Source organism: Puma concolor, chromosome B4, assembly GCF_028749965.1.
Source record: "Puma concolor isolate L17-30 chromosome B4, mPumCon1.1.hap2, whole genome shotgun sequence".
NCBI lineage: Eukaryota > Metazoa > Chordata > Mammalia > Carnivora > Felidae > Puma > Puma concolor.
Genome location: NC_141673.1, coordinates 68,440,986 through 68,455,195, shown reverse-complemented (window position 1 = coordinate 68,455,195; position 14,210 = coordinate 68,440,986). Strand labels below are relative to the sequence as shown.

Below are 14,210 nucleotides of genomic sequence, written 5' to 3'. Positions count from 1 at the left end.
CCTTTCCCCCGCCCTTGGAACCAATTTTTATATTAAGTTCCCTCTGTTTGAAATATCTAAACGGTTTCTCTTTCCCTAAGTATATCCTAACAAATACTATATATAATTTGTCCGAGCTTGAATCCTTAAACTCACTGAAAGCTTCTCTATGATCTTTAATTTTGAAACCTGGAACTTTAAAAGTCTGTATCAAACAGCTGCTCATTTCACAGAATCAACCAACAGAATGTAAAAAAAAAAAAAAAGAAAGAAAGAAAGAAAAAAAAGGTGTTCTTGTCAGACTCCAGTAAACTTCAAAAACAGGCCCAAATTATTTAATGCATTGAAAAGTGTTCATCAGTTCATCACAGTGCCTCATCATTTGCGATTTGACAATATACTGGCCATGGGAATGTTTTACTGTGACAATACTCGCTATGATGAAATTCATTCTACAAACAACTTTCTTTGGAGTATTTTTTTTTTAATCTCAGGATTATACAAAACCAACTGACAAAAATAGGCACAATAATTCCTGGGCTTTTAGTTTCGAAGTCTGTTTTACCATCTGTTAACCAAAGTCTAGGTCTCTACAGCCAAAGTAAAATGGAGGACTGTGTAATTATCCTTTGACTCAGAGACAAATAAGAATATCAGAGTAAGGAAGGGACATCTGTGCTCATTTGACTCAACACCTGTTCAGATGTAAGATTCCCTTGAAACATCTAATAACCATGGAGTGGATATCTATGTTCTGTTTGGGTATCCTCAATGATGGGGCACCCATTACCTTGCCAGACGGCTCATTCATTTGTTGGACAGCTTGAATTTCCAGGGATGTATCCCTTTTATTAAGTCCAAGGAATGAATAGGCATGACTGGAGCTTCTACTCGTGGGTCCTGGTTATTCCATTTAGATTTATAAAGACTAACCAGATACCCTATTCTGCTTGAAAGCTGTGTGGACCCATGTAGAGATAGGCATGATGTTTCTTTAAGGAAAAAATTCCAGTATCAACGGAGGCATGTCAGTGAGATGGAGAAGTTCTCGGTGTCAGGACGATCCCCTGATTACAAATTGAAGGCTTACCTCTTCCCTGGAAATGAAGAAATTGAGAACACGACTGGTCTTCCTTTCACAGTTTTGATCAGGCTCCTTCAGAGAGCATAGCTCTCCACCTTCCACAAAGAGGCAGACTTTCAGAAAGGTTTTAGCCGGGAGTGAGGTCATTGTAAGCCCCATTGTCTCTAAGGACCCTTCCTTTTATCCAGAAACTTGAGGGTCAACCAAGAAACCAAGAAAAACATGCTGTTTTGAGAATGTGACCCAGAAATATTTATTGGAAATATTTCTGGCACGTCATTGTGCTCGTGTGAATGGTGGTGGCGGAGCAAGATGGAGACAAAAGGAGACTTAGTGAGAGACACGCTCTAGAATTTAGATGGGGGCTGAATTTTAATTGGCTTTGCACGCCATACGTAGCAGCTTGACTGTTACCTTACAGCAAAGGGGAGCCGCTGGGGAATGTTAAGCATGAGTGCAGTTGTACCGTAGAAAGATTTTCCTTACGGCATGGCAAAGCATGAATTTGGTGGAGACAAGATTCGTGATAGGCCAGCTAGTCAGGGGCAATAATTCAGGAAAGAAATGAGAAACAAGTGAATCATGTGCTGTCGGTGGGGCTGTACAGGAATGGAATCAAGTCAAAAGGACAGAATCAGCAGGATTTAGTGACCGAATGCAGAGGATAAGGGAGAGGAAGAAACGGAACACGATTCTCAGGCTTCTAGCTTGGGCAACTGGGCAGACGGTGGAGTCACTCACATCACAAAAGAAAGCGCAAGAGGAAGAGCACGATGAGGTTACTGGGGTTGATGAGTTCTATTCGGGGTATGCTAATCTGAGTGCCTCTAGATCATGACAACACAGATGTCCCACAGGAAGTTGGATGAGTGGATCTGGCCCTCAAGAGAGAGAAGGCAGGAAGTCTGGGTTTTGGAGTCGTGGGCATGTGGGTAGTAGCTCAATCCATTGACAGCATGAAATGCATTTTATCCTTGATTCATGTACCCATTAATCTAGCCATGCCACAAATATTTATTGTTTACTTTATACCAGCAACATGGTATGGGTAGCTGAATGTTTACGCAGCAGTGAACAGAAGACGAAGGTTCTGGCATCATGGAACTTACATTCGAGTGGGAAGGAGACCCACAATAAGAAATACAATAGCATGCAATGCCAGACATATCAGTGCTCTCAAGAAAAGTACAGGACATTAAGGGAACAGAGAGTGGTAAGGGATCACAGAAGGCCTCTCTGAAGAGGTTACATCCAAGCAGAAACCTAAAGGAAGAGAGAGCACCCCATGAGAAGACAGAGGGGAGGAGTGTCCTGGATGGGCAAAGGCTATCAGACTTGTTTGAGAAACGCCAGGGATCTTCAAGGAGAGTGTGCAGCATAAGAACAAAAGAGGACCAAGACCAAAGACAGAACTATGCAGCTTATCAACCTTCAAAGTGGGAACAAAGAAGGGAGACTGAGGAGGGCTGATCAGAATTATAGAAAGAAGGGGCTGAATTTTGTATTCTGTCGATTTAACACCATAGCTTGATGATTCTCTTCGTAAATATCCACCACCCCTATTTATAATGGTGTTTATGTGTATAGCAGTAGAATAAACCAAGAACTTACCTCTCCTTCACTTATTCTTTAGCCACAGAGGTCTTCCTATAGTTTTGTGAATGTCTGCCTCTGAGCCTTTGGTGTTCTGTTGCCTCTTGCCAGAAGTTCCGGGGAAGGGCTGAGGTGGGGACCAACTCCTCCTTCACCTTTGGCATTCCACTGGATCCTCCGGGAGGTTTCATCTGAAGCTTGGAGACAAAGATTGGCTCTTCAGTTATTCACTACTGAAGTCATTTGTTCTCCTTTGGGACTAAGTACTTGTTTGTTTAATGGTCATCTCACTGGACAGTGAACTCAAGGAGGGTGGAATGCATTTCTGTGTTGTTCACCCCATATCCCTAAAGCCTTTGTGGCACCAGATACAAAGTGCACGTAGAGATCGCTCTGTGTGTTCTAGCCTACGGACAGACTGTACCACTTCCTCTGATGACCAGTTACACTCACAGCACGACCCAGAAACCCTTCATCTATCTCTGCGAATGTGGAAAACCCTGCTTCAGTCTCACAGATCCTCAGAGCAAAAATTCAAAAGGACTATGAGTTTGGTTTAGATTCAATCCAGATGATATTTGAATGTTTCCCTTTGGTCCACTACTTCTTAAGCAAAGTAAGTTCAAAAGGACTTACTGTTATTTTTCAATGTTTTATTTATGCGTGTGTGCGCTCTCTCTCTCAAAAAAAACCCTTAAAAATAATTATTAGCCACAGATATTCTACCAGCCATATGTGTTTGGGGTTTTCATTCTGGCCATTACTTTATGTCGACTGACGGTATTTGCATCACAGCAGCCTGGCACACGGCACACACTTTCTCTTTTTTCTCGTTCTTTCTTTTTTTTTTTTTTTTTTTATTGTTTTGCAAAAAATGGCTAAAGCGATATTCAAGTGGCAGAACTTTTGTGAACAGTCAGTTTGATATTAATGCTGCTGAAACGTATCTACCCAAAAGCATTTGTTTTTTTCTTCTAACCCCCGTATTTTCCAGGGGATCTTCTCGGTATAAGAATGTGAAGCTTATCTACTTAATAATGTTATGCCTACATCAAAACGTATTCTCAGAAGGACCTGGAAGTTATACAAATCAATGTCAATGGTGCAGTAGTAATTATAGATATTTTCAGTTCTCTTCTGATTGTTTAACTATAGTTTCTAAGATTTCAAAAATAAAAAGTATTACTTATGTAAGAAAAATAAAATTACATTTGCAAAAATAAATAGAAGTTACCTTTGAAATATGTTTTGTACTAGATTTTATTTATTTTTTTTAATTTTTTTTAACGTTTATTTATTTTTGAGACAGAGAGAGACAGAGCATGAGCAGGGGAGGGTTAGAGAGAGAGGGAGACACAGAATCTGAAACGGGCTCCAGGCTCTGAGCTGTCAGCACAGAGCCCGACACGGGGCTCGAACTCACGGACCGTGAGATCATGACCTGAGCTGAAGTCGGCCGCTTAACCAACTGAGCCACCCAGGCACCCCATGTACTAGATTTTAGAATGTATCCCAACTGAGCACTTAGAATTATATAGTCAACAAAGACCTATATACATATTTTAGCCAAGAAGATTTGATAATTAAGTACACTTATAGGATCTGTGGGATTTTATGAACTATTAAGTCCATAACCTTGGGGCTGGATTACCTTTCTGGACAGCTGGGTACTTGTCCTAACTTCACTGAATACATTCTCTGGTTTATTGGGAGGGATGGACAGGATGTTGTTATAACATTGAATTCTGCCCAGTGGAGAGCAAGGAAGTGAACACCATCTATCACACTTTGGTACCAACATGGGCAGTAGCTGCACAAGTGATCTTCTAGCAAAGTACCAATGATCCGTGATGAAAAAGGAATTTCCATGTTACCTCCTAATTAAGACAGGATTATTATTATTTTTTTAATGTTTATTTATTTTTGAGAGAGAGGAGGGAGTAGAGAGGGGCAGTGAGAGAGAGGGACAGAGGATCAGAAGCAGGCTCTGCGCTGACAGCAGAGAACCTGTCGCAGGGCTCAAACTCGCAAACCTCGAGATCATGATCTGCACCGAAGTCAGACGCTTAATGGGCTGAGCGACCCAGGGGCCCCTAGGACAGGATTATTTTTAAAGAACCAAGAAACAAGATGCTCTGTGCTCCTCTAAGAGGTCATCTTAAGGAGCCAACAAGATCATGTGTCAGAACGCCACCCTCTAGCTGCTCAGGACAGCGTCCTGGCCCGTGGGAAATGGACGTGCACCAACATTTGAGTTGTTTCCCTGGGTTTGCCTGAACAGAACTCCTTTTTCCCACCAGTGCCAATGCAAAATGGGCTCAGCTTCTAAACTGTTAAGTTCGTCAATTTACTCACTCATCACTTATTTGGACAAGTAATTTTTGAGCACCAACTATGAGCTAGACAATGTTCTAGGTGCTGGGGACACTGGAGTGAAACAGAAGTCTAAGATCCTGCTCTCATGAAGCGTACATTTTAGTGGAGAACAGAGAAAATAAAAAAATAGGTACACAACAATGTAAGGCCAGGTATTGTTCAAGATCATAAGAAAAAGAAAAATTAAGCAGAACAAAGGGATAGAGAATGACAGAGTTTCCTCCATCCTGTAAGGTATCCAGGGACAGTCTGTCTGGGGAGGCGACAGTTGAATGGCCTGAGGGGAAAGCCTTGTGAGTCAAACATTGTAGGCAGTGGGAATAGTAAGTGGGAAAGCCCTGAAATAGAAACGTGTCAGAGGTACTTCAAGGTTGTAGTGTGGGTGATGTGTGGTGAACAAGGGTGAAAAAGGTGCCCAGGGGACAGATCAGGGAGGGTCTTGCACATCAGGGTAAGGATTTGGGATTTTACAATGTGATTAAAACTTGCTGGAGAGTTAAAACACTAAATACTGATCTAACCATAAAAATTGCTTGACTCCGTTGAGAGCTAGGGGCAGGAAGTGTTCACGCGTTGCTGAGCAGTGTCATAGGGGAGAGGTATAACCAGGCTAGATCCATACGTTTCATAAAGAAATCACAGCAATGCCCAGACCTTGGAAAACAATTGAGAAGCAGTACAAGAAAATTATTTAGAATCAGAGACACAAACATTCTTTAAAAAGCTAAATGAGTTGAATGTAGTTACTTGGAGAGTAGAAAATGGGGAAAGGAATGAAGAAACAAATTGTAAGGCTTTCTGGCTCTCAAAACTATGAACATGGATAAAGCTGACCTTAAAAACTTTTTTTAAAAATGCAAGAAAGAGAAATGTAATATGAAATGAAGACAGATAGTGTAGAGCCGCAGTCTCTAACAGCACTTTCTTCGATGATGGAAATTATATCCAATATGGAAGTTACTTGAAATGTGACTAGTGTGACTGAGAAATAAATTTAACATGTCATTACGTCCTTTTTAAAAATTTTTTGAAAGTCTATTTTTGAGAGAGAGAGCGAGAGGGAGTGTGAGTGGGAGAGGGGCAGAGAGAGAGGGAGACACAGAATCTGCAACAGACTCCAGGCTCTGAGCTGTCAGCACAGAGCCCGATGCGGGGCTCGAACTCATGGACTGCGAGATCATGACCTGAGCCGAAGTCGGATGCTTAACCAACTGAGCCACCCAGTGCCCCTCATTATGTTCGAATTAATGTAAATTTAAATAGTCACGGGTCGCCACCAGCTGCCGTATGAGACAGTGCCGCCATAGGCAATGACCTGCTCCTGCCTAGGATCTATTTTGTTTCTATAATTGACTCTGCTTTCTCCTGCTTCATCCATTTTTCTATCTCTGCTAGATTATTTCCATCAGCTTGGCTAAAATATTATTTATCCATCTTTTAAAAAATGCAGCTCTGACCCCATCCCTCTGTGACTATCCATCCCATTCACTTCTTTGTTCGCTTCATGGCAGAACTCGAGAGTTCTCTATCCCCGTGCTGTTCTACACAGCAGCTGCTAGCCACATATGGCTATTTAAATTTAAATTAATTGCAATCAAATAAAAGGTACAGTTCAGTTCCTAGGTTGCACCAGCCATATTTCAAGTTCTCCATGGCCACACGTGGCAAGGGACTGGTGTATTGAACAGAGACAGTACGGGACATCTCTATCATCAAGGACAGCTCTCTTGGACAGTGCTGATAAGCGCTGGAGGGAGGGCAGAGACCACGGGTGCAGTTGATGGCAGTCTGGCAGATTTGGTCTGGAAGGATAAGAATGTCATCTTCTGGCTATTTCTTTTTCTTCCTCAGTGGAATAAGAAGTAAGTCATCAAGTGACAGTGAGGAAGGAAGGGGAGGGAGATGTTGCAAGATGGGATGAAAGGAGATGGTAGGAAATTAACTTTCTAGAGGACAGGAAAGCAAATGCGTACGGGAAATAAAGAAGAGAGTTTCCTCCAAGGAAAATTGGAATCATTATGCTTTATTTTTAGTTTTCTCAATGTTGTTACTAAGAGGCCATCGTTAAAATTGGCCAGTGTAGGTGGGGATGGAAGCATGAGCCAATATTCCAGCTTCCCCCATACTGACTTTGAAATCAGACCAGTCTGAGAAATCTCATGGGCATGGCTGTGACCACAACCTATGCAGCAGGAAGGAAGGGGTGGTCCCTTCCTGGAGATGTTTTGCAGTGATAGGGTATGGGAACTTCCTCTGTTACGTTTGTTTTTTTTTTTTAATTTTAAGAACTAGAAACTGACTCAATCAAACTTAAACAAGAAAAGGAGATGGACTATAATGATATAGGGGTGTCTCCTGGAACCCATGGGAATATAGCTGGGGACTTGAACTAGGGGTAGCCGGGGGAGTAGAAAGCTCCCAAGGACCCACATCATATTTCTCTATCTCTTTCTCTCCTCCCCTTATAAATATGGTTTCTTATCTCTTCTTCTGTACAAAAAGCTTTTTTTTTTCTTTTCTCTAAAGAAAAAATCAGCTTTCTCTACAGAATTCTCAGCACGCTTGATGGATGAGAGATGGCCAGCCCCCACAATAGCCTTAGTTCTTATTACCTCAAAACAAGAAAGCCTCTCAGATTAACGGGACCTCTCAGATAACGGTCCCAGTCTCAAAATTTCTGATAGAATCAGATTAGGTAAATGCAGGACAACTGCCCTACACTGGTTCAAACAGCACACCATGGGTACAAACACAACCTTCCTGGTCCATTCCTGGGCTGTGGGGCAGTTCTCGGAGCTCCTTGGTGCCACATCTGGGAAGTCCTTCCTATTCGATTACCTTCCCTGGTGAAACCGGAAGTGGGCATGGGGTGGGGGCTGGAGGAGTCCCTCCATAGGGCCACACAGCTCTCGTAGCCCGTTTCCTGCCAGGAATTGAGGTTGGGACCTCTGGCTTTTAAGAACAAGCTCACGGTTTCTTTGGCAGTCCACTACAACTCTGTCAAAAATGCAGTAGGCTCTGTCTATCTGTGTCCAGACATCTCCGTGAACAAGGAACCACAATCAATATTCTCTTTGAGGGACTTCTTAAATGAGCTTTATTCCTTTGCTTTTTTGCCCCAACCCTCTCCAACTCGTTCTGTTTCTCTTAGTCTCTCTCTCTCTCTCTCTTTCAATTCTTTTCCAAACATAACCAGTAGCAACCTCATAAGTTCTAAGGTTCTGTTTCCTGACATTTCCCCCACTGAACTATGAGTTTGGTAAATGAACCACCTTCAGGATAATCAAAAGCAACACCTTTACCGAATGTTTTGCCTTCTTCCCAGCCTCTGATATCAGTTTTCCCATTGCTACCAACTGATTGCTAAGTCAATATTTTAAGTGTATTTTTCAGCACTGTATCACTTTTGGTACTAATTTTTGTATTGGTCAAGATAGGTTTCATTTTGTGTGTGTGTGTGTATATATATATATATATACACACACATATACATATATTACATACACACACATATGTTTATGTTTATGTGTACATACATGGGTATATATGAGTGCATATATATGTATATGTGTGTATACATACATATATGTATATGTGTATATATGTGCATATAGGTGTGTATATATACATATACATACACACTTATGGCAAGAATTTCAGTGACTTTGATACAATAAGGGTTATTTCATATGCATACTAGGTTTGATTATGAGCCAGGTAATTCTCCAGGGCAACTGCCTTCCATGAAGTGACTCAGTTATTGAGGAGGGGTCTATCTGTCTTTGGCCAAATCATCTCAGCTGATGGTCTCAGCAACTGTCCAACAAGGGAAAAGATCACAGGAGAAATTTACATCTGTTTTTCTAAGTTTTGACCAAGAAGTGACACACATCACTTTAGCTCAAAACCCATTGGCCAGAATTAGTCTTATGTCCCCACCTAAGTACTCTGGGGCTAGAAATTTAAAGGAGCACATGGATAGTCATCGAACAGTAAATGTCTCTTCCACAGTCCATGGAGGCCTCGTGTTGAGAAAGCAAAGCTATAAGATTAAGTTGGCCTTGGGGCATCTGGGTGGCTCAGCCTGTTAAGCACCTGACTCTTGATTTCGGCTCGGGTCATGATCTCCCACAGTTTGTGAGTTCGAGCCTCGCGTCAGGCCCTGTGCTGACAGTACAGAGCCTGCTTGGGATTCTCTTTCCCTTTCTTTCTGTCCCTCCCCCACTCACACACGTGTTTGCTTGCTCTCTCTCAAAAAGAAAAAAAAAAAAGATCAAATTACTACAGAAATGGACTCCTATCCTGGAGAGCTGCTGAGCTACATTGGAATTTGTATGCGTGAGAAACAAAATTTTGTTGAATTAATCTGCTGAGATTTAAAGCTTTAATTATTCTTGCAGCATAGCCCATCCTATCCCGATTAGTTTGGGAACATAAAAGAAGACAGGAGTGAATGGAACAACACAGCTTCCTCTCTCTGGAACAACCGTAATTCCAATGCAAATGTCAGTAGGATTTCTTTGAGAATCTGATAAAATGATACAAAGCTCATGTGGAATAATAATGGAATGAAAATAGCCAGTATGAGAACAAACAGAATAATGAAGGACAACTAACTATACCCAACATTAAGACATGTGACAGGTAGAGAAATTACAGGAAACACAGAAAGACATTACACAGAAAGTACAGGAAATAACAAAGATGTTAGTGGAGAACAGAGATCCCAGAAATAGACCCAAATACATTTGAATATAAACAAAATGGTATTTTAAGCCAATGGAAGAATATGAATAATTTAGAAATGTTGTGACAGACAAGGCACGGGGCGGGGTGGGGGGGGGATGCTAAAGTACCTCCCTTCTTCGGTTCGAATAATTTCTAAATGGATCAATAGCTTAAACATAAAACACAAAATTATAACAACTCTAGAAAAATCACAGGTAATTTTTTTTCCCAGATTTTGAACTGGAGAAGGTCAGGAGACAGATAATACAAGACTGACAAAATTACATAAAAATTAACACTTCTGCAAAACAGAGAATACCATACACAAAGTTAAGAAACAAACCACAGGATAGAAAAAAAAAAATGCTTGCGATTTATATAACAGGAAGGAGATTAATTTCTTTAATACAAAAACAGATCTAACACTCAGCAAAAAGAAAAAGGAAAAACTCAAGAAAAAAATAGGCAAATGATAGTTTGTGGCAAAAAAAAAAAAGCAAATAATAAACATATGAAAAGATTTTTTCAGCTTTTTAAATAGTCAAAGAAAAGACAAAGATAAAACAGGATATCACTTTTTACTTAGAATCTTTGTAAAAATTTAATTTTGCTCATACTTAAGGGTATGGGAAACATATGAATTCTCACATATTGTTAATGGAATGCAAATTGCTACAACATCTTTGGGAAGCAATTTGGCAATAACTATTAACATTTTAAAAGCACATTTTCTTTAACTCAGCAATTTCCCTTCTAGGAATTTTGCCCACAGAAACACTTGCACAAGGAGGCAAATATATACTGTACCGGGGCAGCATGTATTGCAAATAATTATATTATTTGTAATATATTACATTTGTAATATAATTATTCTATAATATTACAAATAATATTATTTGTAAGAGTTAAAAACTAGACAAAATTTAAATGCCCATCAAGAGAGGATTAAATGAACTACAATAACTTGTAAAATAGAATACTATATAGCTGTTCAGAAGAATCAATAGATTTATCCATATTGATGTGAAAAATTATCCAAACTAAATTATTTAAGGTGAAAAAATAAGGCAGAATACAGTATTATTATAAATGAAACTCCAAGGGCCACATTTTTATACATATATTTATATACATGTACTTACACACATAGAAATTTCTGGGAAAAAAGAAATAATAGCTATGATTATGTTCAGCTGCAATTACATTATGTATGAGGATGTAGGTAAAGAGGTTGGCTTTTACATTTCATATTTTATCCATTTGTATTGTTAGAATTTTTAAAACTTGTGCATGCATTATTTTATGCTAAAAAACAAAAATTCAAGCCATTAATCCTTCCATGGAAATACCAATTCTGCATTTTTACCTGTCAATCTGGATCTAAAAAGATGTTAGCAAATAGAAAGAGGAGGGAGGGGGAGGGGAAGGAGAAGGAAAAGAAGATGAAGGAGAAAGAGGAGGAGGAGGAAGAGGAGAAAAGTGACCAAAGTTAGACATTCACAATATGGTACGGACGAGTAAACTGAATCATAATGAAAGAGGAGAGCCCCAAACTTTAGGAACTGTCAAGTCCTGTTTCCACTGCAAGGAAAAAAATCCCCAGGTATAAATAGTAGTCTTTCTGTATCAATATTTCCAAAAATTTTTTAAAAAAAATGTTTAATGTTTATTTATTTTTGAGAGAGTGAGAGAGAGCAAGGGAGGGGCAGAGAGAGGGAGACACGGAATCTGAAGCAGGCTCCAGGCTCTGAGCTGTCAGCACAGAGCCCCACGCGGGGCTCAAACCCACAAACCATGAGATCATGACCTGAGCCGAAGTCAGACGCTTAACCTACTGAGCCACCCAGGCGCCCCTCCAGAAAAATTTTTAATAATAACAGTAGTAGCTCATATTTATTGAACAGGGACTAATATGGATTCAGTGCTAAGCACTTTTATATGAACGCCCTCGTTAAATTCTCACAAATTTGCTCTCACAAATTCCGCGTGGTAGGAGCACTGCTATCAGCCCCATTTTATCAGTGAGAAAACTAAGCTCTAGAGAGAGAAATTAAGAAACGTCATAAGAGACCCAGGGCTTATGTCTCAAAGCATTTGCAGTATGCTTCCATGGGCTTCCATGCTGACTCCACAACGCTGTGTGTCCTCAGGAAAGTAACTTAACATTTCCCACCAGTAAATTGAGGATAGTGATAGAACCTAGCTCACAGGGCTGTCGTGGGGATTAAATGGGACACACGCGTGATGCGCTTAACTCTGTGTCTCGCACATAGTGTGCTCTTGGTCAATGTTAGCTGCGGTGGCTGTTGTTACAAGGCCTTTTATGATATGGTCTCTTCCTACTGGTCCCGTCTCTTACCTTTCCGTGCCCTCCTCCTGTCCTCCTTGAACTCAGTCTCCAGTCCTCCTAACCTCCTTGCGTGTCTCCCATGGCTTCCCGAGGCTTGTGAGCCTCCCTTGTTCCCTCTGCTACAGTGTTCACTCCCACCTTCCATCCCTTCTCCACCTGGCTGACTTGTACCGTTGACCTCACCTTCCTGTGTTCGATGCTCCTCCTTGAGTTTCCAGTATCGCCCTGTGCTTCCCCCTTTCCTGGTATTTGCCATACTACGGCACTCAAACTTTCTCATGCTTCGCCTCTCGCCACCCACTTGTCTGTGAGGGCTTGAAGTCAGGTTCTAGAAGTTCTCTACCTGGCTTCCTCCAGGTCCAAGCACACAGCCTGGTGATAGTTGCTACATGGGTTAAGTGGTGACTGAAAAAAGAGTGAGCTACTTGTCCTGCAACCTCGGTTGACCATTCCCAGGAAAGTCAGATGTAAGTGGGGCAAACGGAGTTCTTCATTCACTAAACTATTATTATTATTGGCTCCTACTGTTGTTCTAGGTGCTGAGACCACATAGAAAGTAAGATCAAGCATCCTGTTCCCTGGTGGGTGTAGTCTAATACGAAGGGGAAGGAGATGGAGAACAAATAAATAAGTGAAAAGATCATTTAAATGGTGGTACATTCTAGAACAAAAACAGAACAAGGTTAAGGGTAAAGAGTGATGGGGAGTGAGAGGCTAATTTAGACTCTGTGGCCAGGGAAGGTCTCTGTGGAAGTCACTTTTAAGCTGAGGTCTGGGTGACAGGAAAGATCCAGTCATGTAAGTCAGGGAGCAGAGCAAGTTGAAAGGCCCTGCATGAGAACGAGTCTGGCTGGAAGAGGGTCCAGGTGCCCAGAGCCCAGTTTCACCAGAAAAGGGCAGAGAGGGGTCATGACTGGGTCCATTAGGGCCTCACAGGCCATGATAAGGTATCTAGATTTTGTTCTGCCCACAACAGGAAGCCATTGGAGGGTTTACACTGGGGAGTGAGATGATCTGATCTAATATTTTTAGCTCACTCTGGCCCCTGTGCGGAAGGCGAGAACAGGCAGGTTATCACAGTGGTTCAGGGAGGTGGCTGTGGCTTGGCGCTGGGGCTGGAAAAAAGCAGGTGGATTTAGGCTTTTCCTAGGGAGGGGATGACAGGACTTGATGAATATATGAAGAGAGGAGCAGGAGACAGACTGTGGTGTCATTCACTGAGGTTGTGAAGGTGAGGAGAAACACGTTTGAAGACCACTGGGGGAGGGGAGGAACCAGAAGTTCCACGCGGGGCACAGCAGGTTGGAGATGCTGTCAGACGACGCCGGGAGCTGGTAGGCTCCGTAGGCCTGAAGCTTGGTGGGTAGCTCAGCGTTGGAACTCTGAATCTGCCCATCACCTGCCGGTGAATGGCATTTAAACAGGGGAGCAGAGCATATAAATTGGGGCGAATGAGTGTGGGAGTTAAGAGGTGGAAAGAGGGAAGAGAGAGGAAGGACAAGAGGGAAGAGAGAGGAAGGACAAGAGGGGAGAGGAAGGAAGGAGAAAAGAAGGCCCCACATCAAACTTGGAATGCTCAGAGGGGAGAGTGAGACACAAGAAGTGATTTAGGAAACACACTGAGGAAATCTTCCCAGGAGAGCATGTGCTGTCGAAGCTGAGAGAAGACAGAGACAGGCTGAGGAAAGCGCTGGGGATCCCGTCTGACAAATGTAGCAAGCGGCCGGCTCTGGTAAAATCCTGGTCACTCCTGACTGTGCCTAGAACAGTTCAGTGGCATGGGGGAGGGGTGGTGAGAGGGTCAAAGGCAGTGAGTTGAGAGGGGGAGGATCGAGACAGTGGAGTCAAGTGACTCCACACCACATTTTAAAGACGTTCTGTTGTGGGAAGAGTGGGAAAGACTGTCAAGGAAGAGTGGTTTTGCTTTGTTTTTAAGATGCAAGCTCCCGCAGGCTCTGTATGCTGACAGGGTTGGGGGGGGGATGCTATTTGCCAGAGCGAGGTCCTGAGGAGGTGAGTGGGGAGGGAGAGGATCCTGGCGCAAGTGGAGGGTGAGGGCGGGCCTGAGCCAGGAGCCAGGCCATCTACAGTCCCACACAG

The 14,210-nt window shown here is 42.1% G+C and overlaps 1 long non-coding RNA gene across 4 annotated transcripts in view; it reads right to left on the bottom strand.

Moving 5' to 3' along the window:
• Window positions 1-292: 292 nt before the first annotated feature.
• LOC147579202 (uncharacterized) overlaps window positions 293-14,210 on the bottom strand; it is a 39,843-nt gene continuing 25,925 nt past the window's right edge. For 2 of the 4 annotated variants that reach the window (XR_015253658.1, XR_015253657.1), the window contains 2 exons: window positions 2,675-2,853; window positions 293-1,076 (listed from right to left, as the gene is read on the bottom strand). This is a non-coding gene — a long non-coding RNA (uncharacterized LOC147579202). Of the gene's footprint in view, window positions 1,159-2,674; window positions 4,133-14,210 lie in introns of those variants that run through there. The other 2 variants (XR_015253656.1, XR_015253655.1) reach the window with 2 other exon arrangements.